A 16,082-nucleotide genomic window follows, 5' to 3' on the forward strand; every position below is an offset into this window, starting at 1 on the left:
GGGAAAGTGTGTGCACGGCTGCGCACATTTTTAGTCCCTAAACTAGATTTTGCTTTTATTTGCTCGGTTGCATCTCTTGCTATCGTCCTTTTGGTACCTCAGGGAATTTCCACAACAAAATTAGCCTAAATGCAGAGAGAATTTTATTGCAAACTTCTTCTACTCGCTCACTCGCTTACTTTTTTCTTGTCTGTAATAAATCGTGAATAGAGGTCTGCACATCCGAGATTTATCGCTTTCCCTCATCGGCTGCTTATAAACTGAAGATGAGTAACACAATCTAATATTCGGCACTTAAATGATGAATAATGTGAGACAACAACAAGCGGAGGGTACCGAAGTCTCTGAATATTAAACACCCAAACTCAATTTGGATCCGTAGGGAAATTAGTTGTTAATGGGGAGAGAGAGACATACTGTTTTCTCAGTATGAGATTTCAGGTTTGTTCCATCAATCCAGATGCCCAGCCAGGTAATGGCACCGTGGCCACAGAGTGGCAGCTTATCTGCCCTGTCATTAGGCCCCTAGTGTCACTGCTTGTCTATCAAGAGCTATTTGGGGAACGGGTTTCCTAGGCTTGGAGGTTAAGAGAGGAGTAATAGCCTCCAGAAATGCTTATAGAGCAGCAAGAGGAAGTGTAATGTGCTCTTGGAATTCACCCTACAACGGACTCTTAGTATATCACCACCTCTTTCTTGCTCTTTCTTTATCACAATCTCTCCAAGGCTTGAGGAGATAAAGCATCAACAGTCCGGCAGCTGTAGTTTTTCAGTTTTGCATGCTGACGTGAATGAGTTTTGCCAAGGACTTCCTCATCCAGATCAGATTTCAGGTCTGCTAGCTAATTACCCAGACTCACTTTTGCAATGGGTCTGATAAGGGAATGAAAGCTAGAACAGCAGACCAGAAACAACAGAGACAAGGTTTGTTTTCATAGGTCTGACTCTTTTATTGAGTAATCTAGAAGACCGATAACAACGTTCCCTTTGATTCTTTTGCTTCAGTAATATAATTTGATTTCAACATGAAACAGCATTTTGCAACACATTTTGCTTCTATAATGGGTTTGTTTTCACTGGTTCCAACACAAATATATCAATTTTAATTTTTATATTTATATTTTTAAAAGTTAAAATTAATAATTCATATTGATTTTTTTCTTTTAAAAACACTTCCATTCAAAAATTTAGGGTCAGTAAGAAATGAATACTTTTATTCAGCAAAGACGCAACTGATCAAATGTGACAGTAAAAAAAAACAAACAAAAAAAACTTTCAAATAAATGCTGTTCTTTTGAACATTATATTCATCATCAAATCCTGGGAAAAAGCATTAACGTTTCCTCAAATATGAAGCAGCACAACTGTTTTCAACATTAATAATAATAAGAAATATTTATTGAACATCAAATCATCATATTAAAATGAATTTTTATGTTATACTATATACTGGATTAATGGCTTTTAAAAATTCACAGGAATAAATTACAATTTAAAATGTGTGTGTGTATATATATATATATATATTAGTGATGCGCGGATGAGCTAAAACGTCACCCGAATCCGCAGCTTCAAATAACGCGGATATAACCGCCATCCGCGCATCACTAATATATATATAAAGTTACATTTTAAAATGGTAAACATTTTAAATTGTAAAACTGTAAAATGAAATACAAATATACTGTAAATATACAAAATAAAACTTACCAACCCCAAATTTTTGAACTATATATATATATGTATGTGTAATATTTATTTAGTTATTTTTGTCACCAAAAACCAAATTATTAAGCGCTGTCCCAAAAACTATAAGCTACTGCCACTGTCCTTCTTGATTCTTCAGCAAGAACAACCTGTGTGTACTGTAGCTGTTTATTCACTTTTTGTGTCATCACTATTTGCTTTTCATCATCGACTAAAATACTTCAAGGAGATGCTAACTGGTCTAGAGTCTAGACAGAATTATCGTCTTGAACCTGTGTAGTAAAGTGACGTGGGGGTTGGTGAGGTTCAGTGCATTAGTTCGATGGCCTGCTCATTGCTCATCCATTGAGAATATCACCATGCTCTGACACTGTCAACACTTTCGATTTAGTATCCTGATGTGGGGTAGAAACAGTGAAAAGCAATAGGTTGCCTCCCATAGCGATCAATGCTCAATCACCAGAAAGCATTTTCCTTCTGTCACGCCATCTCTCATCTTTTTTCCCCTCTACGTCTTTGTCATCTTTTCTTTTTCTATGATTCTACACATGATTAAGTCTTTTAGGCAATTATGATTCATCTCAGAGTAGATGGGAAAAGAAGTATCAAGATCAATCTTATAAGCTCCCTCATTCTGCCCACCCCAGCAGATTGTCAAATCTTTTGTTTAAACGCAACATTTTTTCTTTATTATCTGCTAGACGGTAAGCATTGTAATACCCATATATTATTTTTCCCCCCAAAGCTTACAGTCTGTTGTTTGATGCGAGCTTTTATTGATTGCCTGATTTGAAATTTGTTTTACTGTAAGATCCTGTTTTTTAAAGATGTGAAGCTGTAAAAGGAAAGAATCAAACAGTTTGGATGAAGGCCAGATATTCTTTCTCCATAAAAACAGGATATTAAAATGGCCCCTTCATGAATATAGGATCTCAAGAAAGATTGTCTTGTAGAAAAGAAATGCATTTCCCTCTTTGTATCGAGAAAATGATACCATGGGTTCCAAAAGTTCACATTTAAAGGGGTCATATGACGTTGCTAAAAAAGAACATTATTTTGTGTATTTGGTGTAATGAAATGTGTTTATGCAGTTTAAGGTTAAAAAAACACATTATTTTCCACATACTGTACATTATTGTTTCTCCTCTATGCCCCGCCTTTCTGAAACGCGTCGATTTTTACAAAGCTCATCGGTCTGAAAAGCGAGGTGTGCTCTGATTGGCCAGCTATCCAGTGCGTTGTCAGTGACGTAGACATGTGGGGGCGTGTTTAAATGAGGCGTTTTAGGAGGGCGTGGACAAGTCTTAACTTTTATAAAGAATATCTCTTTGGGTTTGAGACTTTAGTCTTTGCAACTTTAGGGATCTTATCTATTCACAAACAGCTTGTAACACTCCAAAGAGAAAGGAAAACTTGAAATCGCATCATATGACCCCTTTAAAGGCTTTCAGATCCTACTTGGACTATATATATTTTTTTATTAAAATGGCATTTGTCATCCTCTTTTAAATTGGTGAAAGTTTATGAGCAACATTTTAGCTTTGTGTTTCTCTAAAATGGTCTCTGTTCCCATTGAAAACATTCTCATAACAAGCAATAACCCTGATGTTATAGACGCTTCCAATAATTCCCTCTCATCCCACATCTACTCTGAGATTCAATTCAGTTTCGGTATACAGTTTATGGATTGTGTTCTAGTGCACAGGCCTTTGTGTACACACACTAGTGTGTACAATGTGTGTGATGTGGAATATGTGTGTATATGGGTATGGGACAATTTGTCAACGTGGCTGTTGAGGGCCACAATAGCTCAGTTCCAAATCGTTTAAGCGAGGCAGGTTTGTGGGTCATTAACCTAGCTGGATAATGCTTTTGCATTCATTACATTGGAATGGGCCTGCAGAGACACAGGGCTCATTAAAAAAAGATAATTGAGAGAGACGTAAGAATAAGAAACCATACTTGTTGAAAAATGTAGGCAATTTTTTAAAATAGAAAAAAATAAAAATATACACTTCTCTTTTCATCTTGCTTCTATTAATTTTATATATTAAAATACATTTATTTTATATTACTTAAAATATATAGTTTAAAGATTCCTAATACTTTATTGTGATTATATGCTATTCTTGCTGTGGGACTTTTCCCATTATATTAAAACAATTACTCATTGTAGATGTATGAAATCAGTCTTCAGTGTCATGCAATCATGCTTGTGTATTTTTCTTGTATCATTTACAAATTGAAAATCTCAGTGAGTAAATGTTTGTGTGGTTCTGATAATGTTATGTTCAGTGGTCCATGAATAGTTTTGCAAATAAATGGAAAATATGATAGCAAGAAAAATAATATTAGCTACGGGGTGTGAGCAAGGGGGACAATAGAAGGGTGTGATTTTCAAGGAATAATATCACACAACAATATAATCCCTTTAAAATTGACAATGATACTGTAGCTGCTTAAAAGATGGAAGAAAATATAAAATGCTATAAATACATAAAATATAGAGCAAAGAAAGAAAGATATCTTTGCTGTTATTGATTGTAACATTGTCTTCTCATGTACCAGTCAAGGTCTCCTTCAGTTTCCTTGTTAATCAATTTAGTAGCATGTGATGTCATTGGCTGTCCCACTAATTAGGCCGGTGAGCGGTTCAACACTGATCTCAATTGTCAGAATGTAAATATCTCCCGTTTCCATGACGAGAAGTGCTTCAGTCATACAGCAATACAATTATGTGATGGGCCGCAGAATGTGCTCTGTTAGGAGACCAATTAGCTTATCTCCATGTCCATTCAGTCTTTGTTTTGATACCACATTACAGCATCTTCATTTGCATTGATGAGGGGCTTGTCAGAGGAATAGGAGTTTAATGCGAGATGGATTTTTTCTTTCTTGGTTGAGTGGAATAGATGTCATTAATTAGAATAAAGGCTGTGACAAGAGGATTTAATTTTATAATTTATTTCTAAAAAAAAAAAAAAGAGAAATCCTGTTTTTAAGAAATACAACTGTGGTCATGCAATATTTTTCAAAGTCTTAGTGGTCCTAGCCTCAGCTATTTATTCTCTAGTGTTATTTTATCAAAATGTATTCTATTTTAGCTGCTGAATATTACACAAATAATGATCAACAGCTTTCAATTCAGTCTGACAGGTGCAGTTGACAATGTGGCATACATGGGTGAGGGGGAAACAGTCCCATTAGACCGAATTGACTTACTATTCTCACTGTATGACATCTGCCAGTGGTGGGTGAATTGAGAAAATATACCAGCTATAAATATTTCTTATATATTTGTCTCTTTTTTTTGCAAATTTGTGACAAACAAAAGGTCATGGTGCCACTCAAGATGAGCAGGTGAAACTGCACCTCCTGAAGATTTTGAATTTTATATGAATTAAAGACCTATTTATTTTTAGTTTTTATTTTTTGTGGAAGTTTATACTTTTAAACAAGTTTATAATTTTAATTGTAGTTAACAATAACAACACTGGGAAATCACTGGGGAAAAACTCTAACCACCATTAAAATCAGGCTAAGCAGAACTCAAAATTAGTGCATAAGAACCAATCAACATATGCATAGGCAAATTATATATTTTTTCTCTTAAACCGAGTCATTTCAGTTTAATAGAAAAAAACTCCACCAGCATGTTGACAATAACAATAACAACTTTTGGTCAACTGGTGGATGGTTATTTATTTATTTGTGGTTGTGAATGACTGAATGAAGGGAGAGTTTATTCTGTGTTCACTCGGATGCTGCTGTATTATTAGAGGGCTTTTGAGTTTCTCTGACTTTGCATCAGCTGAATGATGTTTTTCAAGGTTGACTTCAGGCTGCTGTGGTCAAGACATAATTTAAATGTACTATCGGAAAGCCTCTGCCCCCAAGCCCCAGCGGCCACAAATACTCGGCTTTAAACGAATTGGACTCCACCATCTCTGGAGTCTGCTGTTATCAAGTCATTTCACAGGCCATTTCCTAATTGCCATCTGAAGCCCATTCGAGCATGCAGGTGCTCTGAAGAACACTTTAGCATTCAGGGTTTTCGAGTCCTGCTCTCATTTTTCAAAAGCAAAACGGTGGAATGGATTTCTGCCAAATTGGAACATGTTGAATAAACACGTTCGTCTGCAAAGAGGCTTCAGTAAAAGAAAATACAGACAGCTATTTAATGAAGAGCACATAATCGTTAATTCAACCTTGAATTCTGCATTAGGGCCTATGTATGTTATGAATGTTATGGTTATAGTAAGTTGAACCTTTGAAATCTTACCTGTTGGAACTTTTTTTTTTCAAGTTTCATTGGGTTTTGCTATAGGTCTGGTTCTGCTAGACATCAGCAGTGACCTTTTTTCCTCTCAAAGTCAGCTGTCAACCACCCAGAGGTCACAGTCTGTAATCTGAGTGCTGACCATCACCTCTCTGGTCCAAGGCTTTGAGTTGCACAGACATTTCCATCTCCCACCTTCTGCTTCAAACCCCTAGAAACATCCATATGGGGTCTTGACTCTGGGCCCGTGACTCATGACTCGCCAAGCAACAGATGGACGCCTCCTAGAATATACAATAACAGCTTCGACTCACTATAGTGAACATAACATGTCTTATTCACCCTGAACCTAGAGTCAGATATGGTACAGTGCATGTCTAGCATAGAGTGACAACCACCTACAATGCAAAAAAAATGATTTTCTTACTCAGTATTTTTTTACTTGTTTTACAGTACAAATACCATGTTTTCTAATAAATGCATTAAACGTAAGCTTATATTTAACACAAGAAAACCTGTCAATATGTTGAGAAAAATTTAATTCAGAGGGAAAATGAGTTTTGATGAATATTTAAAAAAAAAAAAAAAAGACTGTATAGCTTGTCATTTTCTCAAGTAAATTTAACTTGATTTAAGAATATTTAGTTTTTTTATTAATTAAAAAAATTTAAAAAAGTTTTTTTAATAAAAAAAAAGACAAAATACTTTTTAAATATTGTGCAGTGTGTATAATGCACATCTGCTTTATAGAGGAATACTTCACTCAAATATTAAATATAAAAATAATTTACTCTTGTCTTCTTTTGCCTTTTTGGTAAGGAAGATAACTTTGGGATTTGTGTAAATCCCACAATTTGTATTTTTTTTATCATATAAAACAGAGTTGTCAATAAAACCATCTATAACACTCATTAAACTACAAAGACTCAGTAGCTCAGGAGATAAAGTGTTGTGTTTTAAACATGGAGTCCTGAGTTCCAATCCCGCTATTGCCTACATTGAATTGCCATTATTTCATACAATGCGCCCAATGCCAACTTTCAATGTGAATGCTGCAGTGGTTTAAGCACATGTTAGGATTATGTGTTCAAATCCCACTCTTGCAAATATTAAATTGTTGACAGTATATCTAATAAAGTGTTCTAAATGCCATTATGAAAGCCATGATGGCGCAGTGGCTTAAACATACGTTAGTTGCAGACAAGGTTGGTTATGGGTTCAAATCTGACTCTTGCATATATTAAAGCAACACTACGTAGTTTTTCGACTTTAAAATAATGTCTCTAAAATAATTTCAGTGGTAGAACACCTCTTAACCGGACGAATTCTACTGCCGCTGCTACCTGAGCAGCCTCCTAGCCGCTAGAACCACACTCTGTAAGTTTCATGTTAGGGTAGGTACACACAGACCCGCCCATCCCCTGCCAGCGGAAGAGTGCGACCTGCTTTATGGCATACGTCACATATTTTACTTGTAGCCTGGTTGGAGTTAGCCAACAGCTAACTATAAGACGAAACGATCTAATATGCAAGTCTCAAAACCAACGCTATGGCAGAGCAGTGTCCAATGTATAGGCTATTATGGACATTATGGCTACATGATTATGCGGACAGCATTTTATTCTATTATACAAATTACACCCTTTGCAAACAATGCTTCATATGAACTATGCGAGCAAAAAAAAACTAGGCAAACATACTACCGTTCTTTTTGTCATTGTAGTTTTCAATTCTGGAGTAACAATAAATAAAAATATGTAATGATATTTGTAGAATGATTCCGTCAGCTTAGTCAACAAATTCACGTTTATTGCGCTGCCCACGGGCAAGCTTATACAGCGACAGTATTTACGACACTGTACATGGTACAGTGTAAAAGTTACATGGTGTTACTTTAAATTGTTGTCATTATATTCAGTCAAGTGTCCTAAATGCCATTCTTCAGTGTGAAAGCCACAATGGTACAGTGGCTGAACACACGTTAGTTGCGGACAAGGTTGCAATGGAATTATGGGTTCAAATCCCATTCTTGCATAGGTTGTCATTATATCCAACAAAGTGCCCTAAATGCATGGTTTGCGATGGAGTCATGGGTTCAAACCCTAGCTCAGTGTTAACTTCAATTGGTTTATTGTAAAATCCCAAATCACATACATGTAAATAGTTCCTGCTCATGTTCAGACAAGAGATCTGTGGCTCAGAGGTAAGAGCACTGCCTCATGGTTCAGAGGTTGCTGGTTCGAGTCCAGCCAGATCTCCGTTATATGAATGAATGGTGTGGAGTGGGGGCTCATGGGGTCCCCCCCTGAGCCCCAGCATGATGTCCAGAAGGGGTTATGATTCTGGCCTAAAAAAAAAAAATTTGCTATAAAAAATTTAATTCCCTGTCCCTTCCCCACCTACTTAGGTTACCATCATTTGCTTTCCAAAGGAGTGCTCCTTGAGAAAGAAAATGATAGTAACCGACACATTCAAAAGCCAACAACACACTGAAATGTTATAAGCATTACCTGTGCATGAGCAGATGTCCATCATTAAAGTCAATGTCTCTCCACATGTTCCAGAGCTCTGTTTCTGTTGGCTGGGTATAACTGTCCAAACACATGCCATATTCTGCAGGGGAAGACATAAACACAGATGTTACTTCATATTGTACTTGTAGGAACTCAGGTGTCTGCCACTCTCATACAGTACACTAAGGTTTTTGAGGTCTGTTTGCTTGCTTTAACTCTACATTGGATCGGTCAGTATTTTGATTTGGTTTGTTTGACCAGGCTGCTACTGTGGATGTTAAGTATGATACACAATTATCTCACTTCCTCAGGCATTTGGATTTCTCCATTCCATTCTGTCTCCTAACATTCCTCCATGTGCCCAAAGGATTGTGGGAAATCTGATAAGAATACATGTCAGACTGCCTGAGGTTTTCTGCCCTGAGATAGCACCTGTGTTTTCTGAGACTGCAGCATCCTGTTGTGCAGCAAGGCTAGACTGAGCTGATGTGTTCATATATTGTTAGGCTTTCCATTCAAACTGTAGCTGAAAGTGATGGCTTTCCCCTCTTCTGTGCCTGTGGTAATGACAAAAGTGTTTATAGCGTTTTCTGACAGTCATGGATATGTTTAGATGTGTGATATGTTCCAAGCTGCTGAGAGCTCTTTGTTTTTTCTTGCCTTTGGTATGTGTTGTGTCAGTATGCTGGCAGACATACACATATTGCTTAGTGTGCCAGTGAAAGATTAGAGAGGCAGTCTTTCAGTTTCAGTGAACTCAGCTTGAATTCTACACTACTGAGCAAAATTTTACACTGATTCATTCAATGAAATAAGTGATATATTTTAGAGAATGAGTTTGGGGACTGGCTAAATATTAACTTAAATTCCCTTGTCATTTGAGGTGTAATATAATAACACATGGGAATATGTAACTGTCTATAAATTCTGCGATTCTGTGCCAGTTATGAAGGGATTGGGCTGAGTGGATCCAGCTTTGGCAGCTATGCTCAATTGCTATGAATTGTGGTTGGTTTTGTGTTCTCACTGGTTTGTTGGCATGTGTTAGATTACATGTGCAAGAAAAGCTGTCTGTGAATTGCTCACCCAAGTGTAAAAATGTGCTGTTATCTTAATTATCGAAAATCACATTGTAATTTGATGCAAAACTAACTTGACCAAATCAAATAAAAAAGTAACTATATCTTCATGTTTTCTCAAGCAAAGCAAATTTGAAAGTCCACTGAAAACTGTTTTCTGGCTTTGACATAATATTTTGAAGGTACACATTATTTGACAACATAATTGAGCAAACTAATCAAAGTGAAATTTTCTGAGGATTTTTATTGTTGCATTTGTACTTGAAACATCTTGTGTGTGTGTATACAGTGGGTATAGAAAAGAATCACCCCCTTTTAAAGTCAAATGTCTTGTCAAATTCTATTCCTGGCAATCTACTTTTAAATCGAAACCTGCCATGGTGTTTCTTATTTGTCATCTCTGATAAATTACTAGATAGCATGCCCAATTAAAGAAGTCACCACTCGCCACTGATAAGACCAAAATTCTGAACTTTGGGTGAATTAAAGGCAGGTGAAAATGTCATCTTTTAATTTCTATAGACCTTATGCGTCAGAGAAACAAGTACGCAGCTATCTTTAGAATTTTGTCTTTGAACGTCCGTTTTTTGCGGTAGCACTATAACATTGCTGTTGAAGAGTCATTAGCTGGTGAAGTGAATTTACTTATTGTAGAGTTAACAAAAGTAGAAAACAGGTGCAGTGCTGAAAAGGGGTGGGGCTATATAAGGTCTATATGAAGACATGAAGCAGATGTTCAAATTTCTGACCCAGTTTTTGTGCAGTGAGAGTAGAGACAGGTGAAACTGATTTGTCTGCTTATAGAGAGACTGTAGAAGTTTAAAGGAAGCGCTGCTTCGTTGCCAGTGCCTGGGTTCTCAATTTTTGTGAGAGAGGAGGAGTAAGATGACAATAGATCAGGAATATAAGGGAGAAGCTAGAATGAAAGGCTGCACATATTCTTTCCCCAAAAGCAGAGGATAGGTATAAAGTAGACACATCACTCATGACCTCCAATGACATTTGCTTTATCAAGTCTCCCACTTTAACACACCTATAGAGCCTATAGTTCTCCTGGGTCAGAAATAATCTTCAGTGGTACCTTACATACAATGTCCATTTACATTTTCTGAGGAAATATAAGTGGCTTTTGCCTATGCAAAATGTGCTGGCACAATATTAGTGTATTCTGGGTGTCATCACTTGCAAAACTTTTCATATAATGTATTTCTGTTAAAGGGGGCATAACACACACAGTTTCACCCAATCTTATGCTAATCTTGAGTACCTATAGAGTAGTACTGCATCCTTCATATCCTTGGGTTCTTTAGGAAGCTGAACAAGGTTATCTTTCCCTTACAACCAAAAACACACTTCTTTGGATTGGAGACATTCTTCCCGAGCAAGTCCCGTGCAGCGCTGCCGCTGGATGAAGCGCGTTGATGGGCGCGATCTCGATCTTGCTCTCACTCTGGTCGATGCGTGCGCGAGCGCGAGCGCGTTCTTCCGGGAGAAATGCCCATATAAGGAGTTTCACCCTCGTCTACGTCATGAAGAGCCACGATCGAAAAAAACTCTCCGAAACTTGTACGAACCCGGAAGTAAGATTTTTGGCACAGAAATACTCCGTCATACGTCCAAATTGTTTTTTGAAACTTTGTCCATGCTTAGCATGAGAATCCAACTCTTTAACAGTGTAAACAACTCAATGTATGAAACAGCATTGTACCCACCCTTTAAAAGATATTTGTCATGTTTGAATTAATCCCTAATCCTAAATTACAAGCAATGTTGTTTATATTGCCTTAATAAAACTGCCCTAAAAATTACCTTTAACGCTATAATCAGTAATAATTATTGACATAATTGCATTACATTTCATGTGTTTACATATGATATACGAGTTGTTATTAATCATCTAAGGATCTGCATTTAATGATAATTTGAATTTATACATTATTATACATCAGTTAGTTTTTATCCTCAAATTTGATTGGCTAATGTCACTAATCTCAGTCTGGGCATTAGTGGCGAGGATGTTTCAATTACTTTTTCTACAGGTACGTTATTACACCAGTAGGTGGCATTAAAGTGACTTTATCAGTCTTTATGAGTGAATCACGACATCATTCAACCAGTCCAATCATTTAAAAACATTGATTAATTCAGGAACGAATCACTGAGTCAACCAATTCATTCAAAAACACTGATTGATTTAGCAACAGCAGTGCCTTCAAGATTGACTCACTGAATCCTTTACATAATGAGTCATTCAAAAACACGGATTCATTCAGGAAAATTAACTTGCTTAATTTTTTAATTATTAAACTTTTCACTGGCATATTCTCACAGGCAGTGAGTTTCCAGTGACAACAAATTTGCTTTCTGAGGTTTTTAATTAATTGAAAACATATGGATCTCATCTCAGAAACAGCTGCAATGCTCTGTTTTCCAGCCAGAAATAACAATAGAAGACTAACCAGAAAGGGTCACTTTGTATAGTGATATTTGAACCTGTCAGTAATTGGGTTTTTCTGGGCAGAAGGCCATACTGCCTAAAAGATGTGCTGCTAATTTGATCAATTAGCACTCATGAAAAACAGCAACCATCATATATTTTCTGATATATGTAAACACATTGCTGTAGATGTATCTGAAGTGCAATGCTGATTTTGCATGCTAAAATGTGCCCCTGATATTCTTTGTGGTGACTAAATGAGCACTGCAGAATGTAATCAAACAATTTCATCACTGCTAAGTAATTATTGCTAATGGTGTTTACATAGACTTTATTTCCTTTTAGAGTCAGCAGCATGCAATCCATTAATTTGTCTCAACTATATATTAACCCTATAAAACCTACTGTATCATATTCGTTATTATTATTGTTTCAAGATGAACATTTACTGGACTGAATATTTACTTGATTATCCATACATATATTTTTTAGAAAAACATGTTAAAATGGCAGTGTCACATATGATACACCAGGCACGTTTATTTATGAATGATTTATTTGCACACACGGTTTTCTTATTCTTGTCTGTTACCTGTTGTGGGTCTATTAGCCATTTTTACACTCCAACACTTTATGCACAGGTCTCTTTTGACATTGGCTTGTCAGGTGCTTTGTCCCATCCGTTGCTATAGGATCATCACTGTCAATCATAGTAATTTCAGGAGTAACTCACACAACTATTTAGCAGATTCACTCCCCTGATTAAATGCGTTTGTCACTCCTGAGACTTTGCATTATAGGTGGATGTTGGACATGGAGATCTCAGAAACATGACAAACAAGCTTTTCTTCAAATTGTGAATGGATTGTGTGCAGAAAAGCGCTCCCAACAGACATGCCTGTGACTGGCTACAGTACTTAACGCTGCAAGAACATATTGTGAATAGAAACCTTTGACTTCTATTATCTAATGTAGAAAAAGGCTTAACATTTTTTGTGAAAACTGATAGGATTATTTGATGAATAGAAAGATCAAAAGAACAGCATTTATTTTAAATAGAAATCTTTTGTTACATCTTTAATGAAAATCTTTAGGCCTACTGTAAGTATTGATTTAAATAAATATATATTACCTACCCAAACTTGACGGGTATCTTTAACTCCACGCTGTCATATGAACAACCAGTCAGCAAATACGATTTGCAAGCTTAGTGTTTCACTCACTAAGAATCATTTGAATCATTCGTTCGGGAATCGGACTACATTGGTTGCGGTGTATATTTTTGATTCATTAAAAGTATCAGTCGTATTACTCTGGCTGCTTTGTACTGTATGTTTATCGGCTGTAACATTTGTCATTTATAATGAAACTGGCTATCGGTTCATAATTCTACCTAGGAACGTCTAGTTACCAACAAGAAGACCCTAACAACGCCTAGAACAGCCTGTCATTAACACAAGTAAACAAACGACAGTCTGACCAATACACTGCGCTAAAGTGCAACAGCGTCAAGCGACTCACCTGTAAGTACGTTTCCGCTTAAAGCTTGGCCACTTGCATGCATTATGAAGCAGTAAGGCTGGTTAAAATGTCTATTTATACGATACAATGTCTTTAAAACGACTGCGTTTTGTCCTTAGCTATTCTTTAAAATCCGAAGATCGATATTTTTGCTCTATGGCAGTGTTTCCTGCGCTGCTGTTAACGCGGGCGCACCTCTGCGGCAGACGCATGCCACAACAAATTTGCAGTTCAAGTTGCAAGTGATGAGATTAAAATACGGCATATATCCAATAGTATCCGCGAAATAATGTCAGGAAAACACGTCTTTCTATTGAGTTGTCATTGTTTGTATCACTCTGATTATCTGTGTTTGCGCGTTTTCAGAGACTCTTTCTGCTGTTTATATCGTTACGTCAATAGGAGCCGTCAAGCGAGACATTATTCATTCAGCCGCTTCGTTCACAACACTGAATCATTCAGGAATGAAACAACACTGTGTGCTGATAAAGTCTGTTATTTTTGACAATTAGCCATATGAATGCAATGTAGATTTTTTTTGAAGGTTTATCATAGACTTTGTCCCATTAAGAACTTTTTGCGATTTTGTTTTTTTTGTGGTGTCATTGTAAGTAATAGTCTGTATTCACTGTATTGTATTCATGTTTTGCTAATGGATTCAGCTAGTGTTGTGGGAAGCTCTGATGCTGCTGTGCATTGACATCAAGTAGATGTCATTTACATGTCTTTTACAGATTTAAGTATGTACAGTCAAGCAGGTCTTACGATGTTCCACACTTGTCCATGTGTTTTAACAAAATACTAAAAGGAGTTTGTAGAGCTGGAATGCCTCACACTTTGCTTGTAATGATAACCCTCTATACAGTGTAAGTCAAGGATTAATCCATGTCCAGGAAATCTGCAGTTGTTTATGATGAAGGAATAGGCAATTACCTGGGAAATCTTAGCTTTACCATTCTAAACATTTACTTGGACACAAACTTTAAAAACTAATTTTATTTACTTATTTATTATATGTATAAATCGCTAAATACTATTACAAAATGTTGTATTATTTTATTTTATTATTTTCAATTTCATTATAATTTTTTATCACACACACATATATAGTGTATACCATTTATGTATTATTATTTTTTGTTTTTATTATTTAATTTTTTAACTAAATCAGATTTTTATTGTATTATTTAATTATATATATATATGTATGTATGTATGTATGTATGTATGTATATATTTACCTTTACATTGTATTATTTATTTATGTATTTATTTTTATATACAAAATGAATGTTTGTGTATGCAGAATTTTCGGGTTTCAACCAAGTCTTTCTGTTGGGTGACCATTGTCTGTGTTTCAGCTTTATCCGCAACTAACGTGTGTTCACTATAGCACCATTATCTTTCATGCTGAGTGTTGTGTTTTTGGCAGCTTTGTTGGATATGATGTTTATTATGAGTTTAAAAGTTGCTGGATTTGAACCAGTACTTTTGTTGGGAAACAATTATCCTTTGCGCTACTGAATTGCCGAATAGTTACTTGTACTTGTATACTGTATGAACTTAGGTTAGATTGAAAAGAAAGCTTGTTACCATGGGGGTTTTGAACCCACACCTGTGTTGGGGTTTGTTGTATGAAAGACCTGTTGTTGCACACCACTCCAACTGGTCTTTCACAAAAGTGATGACATTTTTGGGGAGACAAGTCTTTTGATTTGCTTTATATAAAGGAAACTTTTTGTTTTGATTTGAACCTAGACATTTGTATTGGAAGACAAATTATTTTTGTGCCACTGAATGGCTGAGCAGTTGAGCAGTGTATGAACTTAGGTTAAATGGTTAGTTCACCCAAAAATGAAAATTAGCCCATAAATTACTCACCCTCAAGTCATCCTAGGTGTATATGACTTTCTTCTTTCAGACGAATCCAAAAATTAAAAATGGTCTTTGATCTTTCATGCCACTCAACGGGTGTTGCATGCATCCGTCCAAAAGCAGCATAAAATGCATAAAAGCATAAAATGTGCCCAGCCATAAAAAAAAAAAAGTGTCTCACACAGCTCCGGGGGGTGAACAAAGGCCTTCTGTAGCGAATCGATGCGTTTTTGTAAGAAAAATATCCATATTCAAAACGTAATAATCACTTTAATGTAGCTTGCGCTCACTGTTGTATACTGGAAGCAGTTCCGGGGGAATGACGTATGAGGTCAGTGCTACGAATGCGCCTGTGAGTCTCGTGAAAACCAACGTTTGTTAACAGGAGCAAAGGAAGCAAAGTTTCCTTACTTTAGCAAAGGAAAACCAGTCTCCTCTTGGCTTATATCGAAATCCTCCGACATTCTTCTTTACATATCCTCGTTTTGTACTTCTAATTAGTGACCGTTGTTTTGTTTTGATCTCTCCGCTGCGTTCCGCGTTCGTCACTTCTGACCGGCGCATGCGCAACGCCGACCTCATACGTCATCAGCCAGGAACTGCTTCCGTGTACAACTGTTGGCGCAAGCTATATTAAAGTGATTATTATGTTTTGAATATGGATATTTTTC

The 16,082-nt window shown here is 36.4% G+C and overlaps 1 long non-coding RNA gene across 2 annotated transcripts; it reads right to left on the minus strand.

Annotated features, from left to right (window-relative positions):
* Positions 1-5,427: 5,427 nt before the first annotated feature.
* Positions 5,428-14,040, minus strand: LOC107690645 (uncharacterized). 2 transcript variants are annotated; one of them, XR_001634469.1, is made up of 3 exons: positions 13,537-14,040; positions 8,497-8,599; positions 5,428-6,270 (listed from the first exon to the last, which is right to left on the minus strand). It is a non-coding gene; the product is annotated as an uncharacterized LOC107690645 (long non-coding RNA). The 2 variants fall into 2 exon arrangements; XR_001634468.1 differs by lacking the exon at positions 5,428-6,270 and adding an exon at positions 8,169-8,333.
* Between the last annotated feature and the right edge of the window lie 2,042 nt (positions 14,041-16,082).

The sequence above is a fragment of the Sinocyclocheilus anshuiensis genome, unplaced genomic scaffold, assembly GCF_001515605.1.
Source record: "Sinocyclocheilus anshuiensis isolate Anshui unplaced genomic scaffold, SAMN03320099.WGS_v1.1 scaffold641, whole genome shotgun sequence".
Classification (NCBI taxonomy): Eukaryota; Metazoa; Chordata; class Actinopteri; order Cypriniformes; family Cyprinidae; genus Sinocyclocheilus; species Sinocyclocheilus anshuiensis.